This window comes from Bombus terrestris, chromosome 11 (assembly GCF_910591885.1).
Source record: "Bombus terrestris chromosome 11, iyBomTerr1.2, whole genome shotgun sequence".
Lineage (NCBI taxonomy): Eukaryota > Metazoa > Arthropoda > Insecta > Hymenoptera > Apidae > Bombus > Bombus terrestris.
Window position 1 is genome coordinate 516,581 of NC_063279.1, and position 14,471 is coordinate 531,051.

General features: G+C 37.3%; 1 protein-coding gene across 4 annotated transcripts in view; it reads left to right on the forward strand.

Moving 5' to 3' along the window:
* Window positions 1-14,471, forward strand: part of LOC100647470 (zwei Ig domain protein zig-8) — a 237,816-nt gene that overhangs the window by 99,022 nt on the left and 124,323 nt on the right. The gene's annotated exons all lie outside the window — the stretch shown is intronic.

The window sequence follows — 14,471 nt, forward strand, 5'->3', positions numbered from 1 at the left end:
TTGTCGGATAATTGTATCCAAGTTGCGAGACTCCACTTCGGTCGCTATAGATAAATAAACGCGAGCGAACAGAGGCGAGACTGACTGAATGCTCACAGGTGGGAACCGGCGCAGCTAGGCGCACCTACCGAGAATGCGAAGTACGTCATGCCGAGGGGAAACAATAGACAGATTAATCCGAGACAAGAGTACGGGTGAACGAGGTTCCCGTAGCTAAACACGACCAGCCACTTCGAACCGGAACTCCTAGTCGTTTTCGCGAAATGCGAGTGAGTGTGTAACGAGGAAAACTACGTGACGCCGCCAATAGATTTTACCTAACGTTCAGCAGCGAACAGAGGCTGAAAGCGGACGTGTTTGGATACATTTTCGGTCGTTAGATCGAGTAACGCGATAATTATGAAATTTGGATCGAGCAACAATTATTATAAGTTTTTGCGATATTTTATTTGAAATTCTGGAATTTACCGGTAAATGAGGTCGTATCATCTTTATACTATAACATCGAGTAACTTTCTTCTCTAGACATTGTCATAATGTTGGCCACTTCGTCTCATATTGCAGAAATTTCTATAATTTTTAATCTTAAATTTATTTACCTTCAAACTGTTATGAAAAATACAGTTTCCCGGCTATCTAAAATCACTATTTACATATAAATTGGTACAAGTTAAAAATTCCTTTTTCAAATAGACGTATATATGTAATATGCATTAACGATCGATGCAAGCCGATTTAGCGTAGAATAGACGGATCAATGTAACCGAAATAAAACGAACAGAACCGAACAAAGTGCACGTAGATAGCTAAACACAGGTATCCACTTAGATGCAAGTATCTGGAGATGCAGGGAAGATGTTATCGAAAATCCAAGTGTATGATGATGTCTATGTACCTTGTACCTTGACGTAATGGAGCTCTTGTTGCCTAACCTTAATTAATTTTCGTTCCGTTTCGTTTCATTAGTTTGAAAGCACGATGGCTTCGATGAATCAATTTTTGACGCGATATCACCGTCGACATTCGAATTTTATAATCTATGTTACGCAATAAAAAATCTGTGAATTTAAAAACTTTAAGGTATATTCTATCGATATACGATATAATCAGTGTTATAAATACTTCAATTTCATAATGTCACGGTCCCGTGTGCGATTATAGATACCGATTTAATACGCATTGTTCTCTGGTTTTATCTATTTTGAAACATTTTAAATTACATTTACAATTTTAAATTTAAAACATTCTGTTTACAATTATCATTTAATCACGTTTATAGACGTCTTTTACCGTAATTTTCTCTTCTAGCAAACGTTCCTTTATCATCACACAGTGGTTACAACGAATTGCAAACAGTTTGAGCCATAAACAGATTATGGATTGAAACATTTTTATTTTTATTTCATAGACCGAGGAGAACATCGTATTTGAATAAATTCAACATCCTTTGAAAGCCACGATCGTTTATCGACTATCGAATTTTTCATCGATAGGAAGAAGCTGATCGATTTTTCAGTTCGTTTCTCCATTCTATAAAGGGCCATTTACTCGAAAATTAAATCGTTTCGTCATAGAAGTTTCGTATAATTGAGCAAGTTTGTATCGTAAAATTTTCTACATTCATCCAGTTAGATCTTCGGATGTTGGTTGCGCGAAAGGAAAAGTTCAGAGGAACTTGGATATCACTACTGCAGAAAAAACGGGGAAAATGCAATTACCAGATCGTATTGCCTTCTCGCGCAACTAGCACGGGCCAATCGCCGGTGCTTGATTTCGAGCCGCAAGAGGATCGTGGAATGTGCTGACGGCGACGTAATTAGGCGTAGTCGTAATCGTTAAGAGGGACGATGTCATCTGTAAGGGTCGAAATTGGAATTCCAGCCGCGAGCTTCTTCTCTGCTCGATTCGTGATGGTATTTCAATAAACCTTCGTTCGACGCCTCGATCGATTGCACGCGATCGACCATCGCGAAATTAACAACGTGCGCTTTGTTGTTTTGAAAATAAGATCAATTTTTTAAGCAGTAAACGCGAAAGAAATCTATCTATATCGCGTTAGAACAGAAAACGCCTCTATCTAAACTTGTTAATCGTTGGTAGTTGTTATATGGATTTGACCAAAATAAAACAAAGGCCGCGTAACAATTTCCAAGAACAAAAAGTAGACATCAAAGTTCTTAAAACTCTTCGTTCGTCCATTAAAGATACGACTTAACGACTAACGACCAACGATTATACGCAGCAAGAGAGCAAGATTGGCGAGAAGAACGGGGACAACGTGTTTTTACATTTGCTTGATAAATAGACCGAACGTAATATCTAAGCGAGATTTAGTCGGCGAAGTAGGACCGCTTCTTTCCAGCCACGTCGTCATAAAACTAAACTTCGCCGACGGTAATTAATTTTACAATCGATATAAATCTCTCTCGCTGGTTAATCGAAGACGGGCAATCATCGACCGCGCAAGTTTTTGCCACCATAGCAATTTCTTCGTCACGCGCGACATCCCTCCGGCGATTGCCGTTACACCATCGAACGATCCACCGCGCTCCATACTTTTCCGCGATATGCTAATTCCGGTGAAACGGAAGAGCAAGCAATTAAAGTTTCAGCGAGAAACGCGATCCAGTTACTTGGCGTCTTCCCTCGACGAGGATCGATCATCGGGACAAATTAATTCGTTCGCGCGGCTTTCTTTCACGGATTCGCCGCGTGTTTCGTTCTTGCTGCTCCGTTATGCTGTATACATACATTCATAAGCATCTCAATTTGAAATCCTTCGATTTTTCGAACTCCCATTACGTTTCCCGGAACGACGTCTCTCGCGTGAACCTCGTTTTATAGTTTTCCGTGAGACGACGTAGAATCCATCTTGTAAATTCACGCGTCATCGTTGCCATAGAAAATTCCCGTGGAAAGGAGAGGAAAGAGAGAGAAGGGCGAGGGGGCGGGGGAGACGAAGAATGAAAAGAAAGGTGGTGCAGGATCTCTCAAAAGTCTCGAACCTCCGCTCCTTCTTATATCGAACCTCTTCTCTCTATGCACCATAAAACATAGGTACGTGGTGGCAGCTCGTATGCATACAAGTAGCGACAAGGAGATCCACACAGTGCTCTTACCTGAAGCCGTTATCGGGTTATAAAACCAGCCACATCTGAACCGGCGTGGCAACTCTCTTGGATAGTCTGTTTGTGATCGAGCCTGCCTCCAGCAACGTTGGATATTACCTGTACCGTGTCTTATGCAATAAACTTCTTAATACCCCATATGGGAACTTGTTACCTTCAGTTTCCAGCTATAGCTAGGAAAATTGTCCTCTTTACGTTCGGGTGTTTTACGTGAAACTGTCGAACGCCATTCACATATTAACCCTTGAATCGACGAGAATGGAGAAAGTGAGAAATAAGAGCATATTTGACGATATTATATTAATATAAAAGAAATCAGAGTAACTATACCGAATTGCCTTCTCTATTACTCTATTATTGACTCTATTACGAAGTACATAAATTGGTAAGTAGTAATAAAAGTAACGGACACTGGAGATTCTAAGCTTCGCAACGACATCGATCTAGCAAATTTCAATTAACCTAAAACTAGGACGAGCCATAATGCGTTAATCGTCCAACAGACGTTAAGTGGCAAAAGATTTAATGGACATCGACCGAGATAAATGACTATCCGGGAATGAAAGTGATATATGTAAAAACTTCGAAAAACAAAATTACTTCGATATTTTCAATTTCCTTACGAACGAACTTACTTGGAACAACGTGCTTGGAATATAAGTCCGCTAATAAAACGAAAACACTTTACATTGATTCGCTTGTCAAGAACATGTACGTACGAACATTAAAGATATATTTGAAAAGGATAGTTATGCTCGACGTTCGTTACCTTTGTGGAAATTCCGTATACACGGAATATTATCAATCTTTTTCATTCCGTGAGTTTTATATTTCCATCAGTTTACAGAATATATTCTCCACCTTTAATGCGCTTCTAGGAACTTCAAATTTTATAAACCTCAAGTTCGGAAGAGCATAAAACTTGTTCAAAATAGGAGATGACGTGAAAAAAAGTTAATGAAAAACTCTCTAACCAACGAAAAGTGTCGCGTTCGTCGGTTCAACTTTTCTTCTATAAGTGACGATGAAATATAAATTTCATAGTTCGTTCGACGACCGAAATACGATGCTTTCGCAATAGCCACGTATTCGCGTATTAGGTGCGACGTATCGTAGAACTATGGATATCGCAGGAAAGTGAAAGATGCAAAGTTTCCTCGCGGCCAGCCAGCTACACGGTTGAAACCTTTAATCTTTGTGCTTTCGACGAGAATGGAATCGAATACGGAGATTTGGATATCATGGGTAACCACTTCAAACGACATGCCATTCGATGACAGAACCAACGCAATCTGTTTCCAAGAGTTTGTAGAACCGTTAGTATCGCTGTGTGGGGATTTCAGGGAATTCCCGCATTTTTTAATTGTATCGGAATTAACGGATATTGTTCGGATACTTGCTAGATCTGTAAATGCAAAATCATTTGTATCAAACGCAAAATGCCGTGAAACTTTATGTTTATTAAAATGAAATTTGAACTAAAAATAACGATTTAGTTTTATACTCGTTGGAGCTGTCGATGAATTTTATATGTATATGGAGATAGTGAAATATCGATGAGAAGAATACTAAACGGAAGGTTGGAATTCTTTTTCACAACGACAATGGTGTATAAAGTAGAATTTGACAATGCAAATTGATTAAAACAATCGCAAATAAAATCGCATGACCACGAATGAAAAGAAATAATTTATTTTACGAATCTTACGTTTTTAATTTAACAAAGCCATATTTCACGGAAAATTAACCTATAACAAATTAGTCATTTACTTCTCACGAACGTTCCACGCGAACGTTTTTACGTGATTATAACACAGAGCTTTCTAAATTCTTGTTTCTGTTTTCATGACAGATCGATCGTATATAATAGCGTACTTTAATGTCTTAATAACGTTTTATCGTAGCACCCCTTTCTTTCAGGATAAGCGATACCTAAGTAGTAACATTTATATCGCGACCGTCGAAACGATTCATTTTGATTTTTATAATTTGTGTCCTTCGATCCTCTGTTAAGCTCTTTTCCGCAAACGTTTATTCGGGTTAAAACCATTAGCCCCGCTGTACGATTTATATCGCGCGCAATTTGCAGCAACGCGTTCGTATCAATGATAATACATAGCGTACTTAACACGATATCAAACACGCACATTTTTATACGGAGATTAAATATAATTCGTACGCGCAAGAAATTTATTTCGTTCAATTTACGTAATTGAGAAAATTCAGCTCGACTGGAACGAATCGCTGTTAAAATTCCCATCACATAGCGATTCGTTGATTTTAATTTCCGAGCCATATAAAAACACTTGCATTCGACAAATTTAAACTGGCAATTTTTCTGACATCTTGCACGACATCGGAACGCCTTCGTTCTCTCGATATTTGTAAGTGTTTCAAGCAGATTGTAAATGGCTGATTGAAATGCAAGTACTCGATCGTCTACTTCGTCCCTTGAAAAGGTATCAAAGTTGTAAAAACGGTCGAAGAAATTCCTCGATGCAGCCTCAGTTAAGCAGAAAAGGCGGAGAAATTACGATCGGGATACCGTGCTCAAACGTGAACCTACATGCACGTTACCGCGCGTTACGAAACTCGACCAGCAACATTACGTTTTAACGACGCGCATAAACCACCAGTTACCACCAGCTAATAAAAGGTAGGCACTTTCGAAACTTCTCCAAAGTGAACGCGCGCGTTAGTCTTTTTTCGGCCGCGCGTTCCGAATGAGCGTAACACGCCTAAAACTTATTTGCTTCTACCGAAATCTCACCTATCTGCGAAGCAACGCGAGATAAGCTCCGGAGTTTAAGGAGTTTCTCACACACTGTTTACGGAACCCTGGTGTAGTTACATATGGTGGTGATAAACGGAAATTGTCGCGGCGCTATTAAAGTCGGTATATCCGAATAATACAATAGATAAATGCCGAGCAGAGGCAGAAACAAGTTGCGCTGAAAATAGGATTTAGTTTGGTAATTATTAAAATATTTCCAACATTAAGAAAAAATAACAACTTTCTACGCTTGAAGCCACTAACAAAAGCCACGTTTCACCACATAAATCATAAATTTCCGATAAACACTAACCCTCGATTTCTCAAAGAGTTTCATTCCTCGATTCATCATTTCGTATATATAAAATAAATGAAACATTAAAGTAGCGTGCGTGAAAATAGAGTTTTCTGAAGCATCGATCGCGATGTGACCGCTGGTAATATCGGCCACGGATGCGCGCATACTTGGACATAAATGGCGTACTCAGAGAGTAGAGGCAGTGCTTTTTGCGTCTGCTACGTTTATAGTCGATTCCTTCCTATCCCTCGGCAACGATATCTTTCCCCCTTCCAACATTTTCGCTCACACTTTTTATCCTGCATCGCGATCAGTATCCACGCTCGAGCGCTTTTCGATCGAGTTTCATCACGATATCCAGAAGACGGCATCCGTAACCGCGATTATGTTGCTCGTGAAGGCAGGTTCAATTTCGCGGTGTTGCTTCGCGTGACCATGACAGGTTGTAGGAACATTCGTAAGAAAGACGGAACATGTTCAAGTCCGAGGCAAATACCTGGACTCGTATGTTGCGGTGCAGTAACGTCCGACCGACCGAACGCAGACTATACTACTGTGCGGAGCAAGATAACGCAAGGTCGAGAGTTACTCTTGTTCGCTCTGTCTAACTACTACCTTGATACTCTCGACAGTTTTTTAAAAACACACGCTGATTACATCGCCGTGGTTTTCATCATAAGATAGTGGTCAACGTTCTGCGTGTAAAGTGTAATTTATAGTGGTTCACGATCGTATCATAAAACACTTGTACGTTGTGTTTTAGTTATTATTGGCTTCCGCCTCGCAACTTTAATATCTGCAGTTTTCAACGGTACTCGGTGAATAGTTACAGGATGGACATCCTTATTAAAATCTTCGTTAACTGTTGCGACTTCCGAGAAAGAGACAGTGGGATAATTTTTCACAATATTAATGATTTTCCTCTTTTGTCGCTCGTTCAACGTTTCTGGGTGACCCGATCACCGAGCATTTACTACAGTTTTTATGTTAGAAAATCGTTCAATTACGCTTCTAATGGCGACCCGACTTCGTTCCATTAAATTCCCAACAATGGAATATGAATATTTTTCTTTAAACAAATATATTATTATTTTTCGTTCTGCAACAGTCGTTTCTTGGATCCTACGACTCGTTTTATACTTGTTAATACTTTCTTTTAGAGATAGGAGATCGAGTAAAGAACAAACGAATGTCGTTATATGTAAACGAATAATCGAATATCGAGTTCTCTGTTCGATTTATTTGCAGCTATGCTATAATTAAAATCGAACTTTTGTTCGTCACCGTATATTGCATGTGCCGTATAAAACGTCTTGAAATTTCATTTACACTGTAACGAAATACTATTGCCATGATTAGATTGGTCAAATTTGAAGCCAATAACTTTTGTATCACGTGTGTACATTTTTAGATCTATCTCAAATTTTACTGATAATAATCGTAATAATAATCTGCTTTTATTAGAATGTCAATGAAATTTCAAATTATTATTATTAAAAACGTACATTTAAACGTATTATAACACATATTATACGTTTATAAAATGTTATAAAATCTCGTGAATCAGTTCAGTGTATTTATTTCAGCGTGTTGTTAACGAAAATTTGTGTTTAGATAAGATAAGATAAGAAAAAACGTTTTGCAATCTATTACGTAAAAAAATATTGAAACAAAGTTTCACCGATTTAATATATGTATGTTGTACGAACCATCGACTGCTCGTCACGTTGATTTGGCACGAGAATCTCTGAAGTTCAGGATCGACGAAGTTTAAAATATTTAATCCAGACGGATACTTCTTTCTGCTTACGGCTAGCACAATAGGCAAAGTTTCTTCTTCTTCTCGAGATGTTTTCAAGAGAGGAGCTGAAAAAGAGAGATGAAAGCTTAAGAAAGGCGATGCATACTCCCTGTGAATATTCTTTTGAATTTTACATAACCTTTAGAAAGTTACTAGTTGAGTCCTCTATCTAAGAACTGAATTTCTATTTCAAACTTTCAAATTCGAAATCTAATTTGTCCGTGGTAAGTAGCAAAAGAACGTTTTATGAATTTATAATACACTAATTTGTTTTGCAAATCGATTCTAAGAGTGCCTAAGCTTGATATTGTAAATTGAACAAATATTTACTTCTACAAGGAAAACTTTTATCAAAGATACTTCCAGAGACATAAAAGGCTATACTACTGAAAAGTTCCATGGATAAATATTTGGCTATAACCATTATGGCCACTGCAGAAATAGTACTGCCGTAAAATGCTCCGAGAAACTCCTTGTACTTTAGTATTCCCTTTTCTCCTTCGTTCGACGTTTCAAAACGAAATATGAAAAGATTTTTCAGAGATTTCACTCGAGAACGTGACAAATTCGTAATTATACGTTGTGCATAAAAAGCAATATTAGTCGCTATAAAATTTCACGACAGCAATGATAATATTTTACAAAAGATAGGTAACTGATTAAAATTAAAATTTCATACATTTCGATGCCGATAGATTTTAATCTTACAGCATTGTTCAGCCGAATTCCGCACAAAAGACGCGGACTGATGAAAATTTTCGAGTCAACGATTCTCTCGTCAAATCTCTCTCAACTTCTTCCATGCTCCTCGTTTTTATTTTATCTCCACGTTATTTATTCTTTCGATAAAAAGAAACGATGATTAAAATATGAAGAAGAACATTCGGTGGCTTTTATTTTAACGATATCCCGGCTCCCGATACGTTAAAATATGTGCTCTTCCATCTTTTATTAACCAGTTCGCGTAATACGCATGATTTTACGTTACCGAAATCAACGTGCTTTTTAAATAAAGAAAGGATTCAACGGGGAGGCATAAAATTTAAAAGGGAATTAAACGAAGCGACGTGAAATCGGCGTTTCTCATTTGACCGCAAATTGCATCTTAACTTCCTCTTAAATGCTAACTGGAAACGATGGAACCGGACTTAGAGCGTTAGTACTGCTATTACCCGTCGCGATGAATCAACTGAATAAATGTGTTTAATGGAAGTACTATTTTACAGCATATATTAAGTATTTGGTAAAATGAAACCGAGCAGTTACCTTTTAACCCTTTAGGTAAGTATAAAACAATCATTGCCACTTGTTCGTATAGGCTACAAAATTATTTTCAAAAATTTATCTAGGAAAGCTTTGTCGTTACTAAAGAAAATTATATTAGAAAATTCAATTTTCGTCCTGTTCAATGGAAAATTTCCCTAAATGGGTTTTTCCTACACGCTTGTTTCAATCTTATGTAATGCAATAAGTAATATAATATAATTTCGGAGAAAATGAGTTATTAATAATAAAGTTGTATTTAATTGGTCGCAATTGGTCGCTTACAAACATCCTCGCATTTGCAAATAATATATTTGTATTAATTTGTTACAAACAACAAATTTCTATTAAATTGATTCATAGAAATAATACATTTCTATTAAATTAATTTATACAAATAATACATTTCTATTAAATTGATTTATACAAATAATAAATTCCTATTAAATAAATTCGTACGAATAATAAATTTGTATTAAATTGTGCGCGCATGCTTGCGAATATCCTCACGTTCGCAATTCGACGACACACATCACGCGATGAAACACGAAGATCGGCAAAGACTTGACACGACGAACGAAAAAATTTCATACGCGAGCCGGTCCAATTGAAATCCGAAAGCTAGAGAAGCGAAGCGAATGCCGTCAAAAAGAGAGTGAACAGTTTGCTCTCGCGATGTAAGACAGCGGGCTGTCGAGTGTGTCAGAGGCTGTTGAAGGGTGACAGATGGCTGTAAAAGAGACAGAGCGGAGTCGGTGAAAATTAGTGCCGGCATTAATAAAGCTGAAAGCTCCTTTAGAATAACCCTCCGCGATAGGGGGGAACTTGGAGTTCGCGTAAGCTATTACTCTCTTTTGTGCACGACCGTGTTTCGTACTTTGCTTCTTCCGCCTCAATGAGAACAAACTTATTGTGCCCAACTGAATGAAAAATTAAGAAATCTGTGTTGTACTAATCGATAGAGATCGGCGCTTTAGTATTTAAATAAGATTACCGAGAGAGACAGGTGGTTTAATGGAAATGTAAGAATGGAATAATTTATGTTGGTGGATATTTAGAAATTATTAATTGTTGTAGAATCTCTCTAGAATATACTATATATACTGTACAGTAGAGTTCAACTTTGTCATAGTTTTTGTCTCCTTCTCATTAACAGATTCAAGACAGATATTAAACTATCAGACAGTAACATTTTCAAGTCTTATCGTTTCAACAGAAAAGATCTCGAACGCTAAATATTCCAGTTAAAAACACTAGATTTACACGATCGATATGGCAAGTTTCAAATTTTTCCCATATTTCTGTGAATCTTTTACTTGCGAGGAATCTTTAAATCTCTCAAGCTACTTGGCCTGCTAGAGTTCAAACACCGAGAAAGATAAGTCCCTCTCGAAGTTCTTTCGCTGCGTTCCCCCACTCGGTTGGCCCTTTAAATCCCTGCAACGCTTACATTCGTTCTTTGTAGCCTATCCTTCGAGGCAACCTTCTGTTCGGTTTTCCCTTCTTTTCCTCGAGCTTTTCACAGCCTCTACTTTGTGTCCTTGTATCAAGGTGAAAATTCTTAATCTTGAAATACACCAGGAAACAGCAACTGCAGCGACGGTGCACGTTCGCGTGTTTACGCGTTGGAAAATCGAGCAGCAGGAACATCTCTCTAGCTTTGTTTCGTTTCGCGGGACGGGAAACGGGTGAAAAAGAAATAAAAGCGTCGCTCGTAGCAGAAGAAAGAATTCGTAGGAGGGTTTCGTTCTTGGCTCGTCGCACGATTGGCTCGAAGGAAGAATAGGAGACGCGTCGAACGAGGAGAATAAAATCACTTTAGAACGAGTCATTTGTGTCTTTGGATTTATGTGCTTCCTTTGAATGCTGCGGCCGACTTGCGAGACCTTTGTAACTCCAAGCAGGAAGAAGTGTTCGACTCAGCCGTCTCTACTTTCTCTTTCCACTGTTCTCTATTTTCTTTCCAAAGTTGCCTCGCGCTAGAATTTTTCTCTTCACCTTTTCTCGTGCCCGTGGAAAAACTAATCGTGAAATGGGATTATCTGTTCTATCATTATACGAGAATTTTGATTGATTTTTATAAATACTGCATTTTATAATACTGCATCGAATGCAAGATTTATAGGATGTCTATCAATTTGGAAATTTCTCAAAAAATTTGTAGAGTGCAAAGAGTTAAAATATTAATACATCAAACTGTATATCATCTACTTTCTTTTCATTTCAAAAAGATCGCTACTCATTCAAAACGTCTACAAGTTTTACATTTGCAATCAAGACAATTCGTTTCACGAGTCGTCTCATCTCTTGACACTTTGCCTAATCTCAATTTCTATCCTATCATTATTCTGTTTTATCTAGGATTATCGCCTTCCGTCTTCCTCTACTTATACTTCGTCGGACTTTATTCTTTGTTATCGCGTACTATTCTTTTACTTCTATTTATACTACTCACACTATCCGGTTTAAATTTCTAATTTTTTGCACTTCATCGCGGTCAATTCATCGTGCACAAAAATTCATCATGATCTGCTACATAGCTCACCTTTCCACATTCTACACTTCCTACGACTAATATTAAATTCGGGCATAAACTCGAACACAATGTCGAGGATGCTCGATGGTTTCGCCTTAACGCCAGTTTCATCGAGATCGCTAAACTAGAATAATCCACGTAATTGAAGATTCAACGAAGGAAGTCAGAGGTTAGGAATGGATCGTGTTGTTCGGTAAGTTTATCGCATCCCTGTGGGTTCGATACGCAGACCAATATCCTATTTACATGCTTAAATTAGTTGCGCCGACGAACGGGGTTAACTATCAAATTGAAACAGGTGCGCGTACCGCGCGAGTTTATCCGAATCAAATTCCGATCGTGACAACAAGTGTAATTGGTCCATTTGCAGGGAAAATCTGATAAATGCGGCGTTGCCCCGCGAGTGTTGGATGACACTAATGCCACGATTGCTGCAAAATACTTAGGAACTCGGCACGACAAAAAAAAATTCGTCATGTTTCGGTCAAGAATTTATTATATTAACGTCGCGCAATAGGACTTTCATTTTCCTAATTGACCGCTAACGTGCACGCTATATAGTGTTTAATCTTGAAGTTGAAAAGGAAAATATCGTGCATACATAAATACGTACACAAATAAAAAAAATGTATGCCTTTTTTACCAATAATTTTCATCCAGCAAAATATTTCTTCCTACATCTGTCTTCTTCTTCTAATTTCTTTTTCTAATACGATCTTTACAATTGTAATATTTTCATGATATAATGACATATTAGATATACATTGTGCAATGTAATTTTAAAAATTGCCGAAAGATCATATGTGTAAATTTCGATTAAGATCGTGAATAAAGTAAAGGTATGTCTATAGTAATTTTTTAAATATGTGGTAATATCTTAAAATACTAAAAGTTGGTCGAAATAATTGGTACATGAATGAACATGTTCGTGAATGATATATTCTGAAGTAGAAGCTTGTCATAAAATGTATAAATATTTATCATGACTTGGCTCGGCTCTCCACCACGGCTTGAACGAGCAAGGGTTCAACGCAATAAAAAAACGAGGGCTATAAACAAAGACGCTATGAAACGTCAAGGAAAGGTCGTTACATTCTCAGTCACTGCCGCGGTATCGCGCGCTCGACATTAGTTTTACGATACGGCTCGTGTCTTACGTGTTATCGCGACGTTTCTCATGTTATAAGATGTCTCTCATCGCATAATTACGTGTTGTATTAAACGTCGCGAAATTCGCGAATCTTGAGAAAGAAATATCATTTCTCGTTGTTCCACTAGTGCATTCTCACCTTCCATGCCATGGAGATTCATCATGATGATAACATGATAAAATATAATTATTAATATCCTTACGTACATAAGTATCTGTATCTATGCACAATGTAAATACTTTGTTTCTTAAATATCATTGTTCAACGATTAAGTAATTAATAATTTTCTATTTGAAACTTTCTTATTTGAATGAAAATATTTGTATTTTTGTTAGTTATGTCACTCTTTTAGCAAATCAACGATATACGATATAAATCACACTCTTCTATTTGTCATGTCTATAATTGCGCGTTTAATGATACAATCAAATTATTTGAACATTATAATAGATAATTAAAGAATAATCGAAATTATAAGCGAATCAAAGTTGCTAAAATTCCTCTAACGATGGAGAAAACAGATTGCGAATTGGTGAAATGGCACTACGACTTTGAAATACTGAATTTTTGCAATTCGCAGAGTAGTAGTAGTAGTAGTAGTAGTAGTTACGTAACTGCTGTAAAGTGATATGTTTAGATGTAATATACGGTATATACGATGTAGCTTATAGCAAAGCTGTACTATACTACGATAAGAACAATTTTTAGGAAGCTTAAATGGGCGGGCGTGGCTTTCACGAATGTAATAACCGTAGAAGAAAATTAAAATAGATAGATACAACGGATACAAAAGTCTTGACTTAAACGAGTTATTTTACTAAATTGGCTACTAAAAAATTGCCAAAATCTAATAAATAATTTATCAGAATTCAAAACGCGTATCGTATCGATCGTTTATATTTTGATAAATAAATAAATCAGTTTCTATGGTAAATAACAAGCTACTTCAACCATGTGATTTCTGTAATCAATAACAATCAACTTTGCTTCGAAACATACTTTGTCTGTGAATACCGAATACAGAAGAACAGTACTTCACTCTCGTCCGTTGTATGGCCTGTAAAATATACAATATCGATATAGAACGTCGATAACTCCATTGCCAATTAGCTGCCTTGATTTTAAAAATCGTCGATTTATTCTTTTCGTAACAAGCAAGTAGGAACTAATTAACTGGCAGACAATGTAAGAAGGGAAACCTGTTATTTTCCACGAACATTGAAGTAAACCGATACGTAGCTTCGATAGCGATGCAACATTATCGGCGAAAAGGATCGGCCGAAGACAGGGGACAGAAAATAGGTCGATTGGCGTAGCGGTTCGTTGGAATCCCTGCGGATCGAGGCGACCAGCCAATATTGTATTTACATGGCCGAATTAGTTGAGCCGGAATGAAATTTTGTTCCTGTTTCCGAATCTCTCGCGATACGCGCAACTTCCATACAAGTAACGATACGGCTGTTTAATTCCGTAAATAAAATCTTTGCGAAAGGTTCGACGAAACCGAGTTAAAAGTACCAC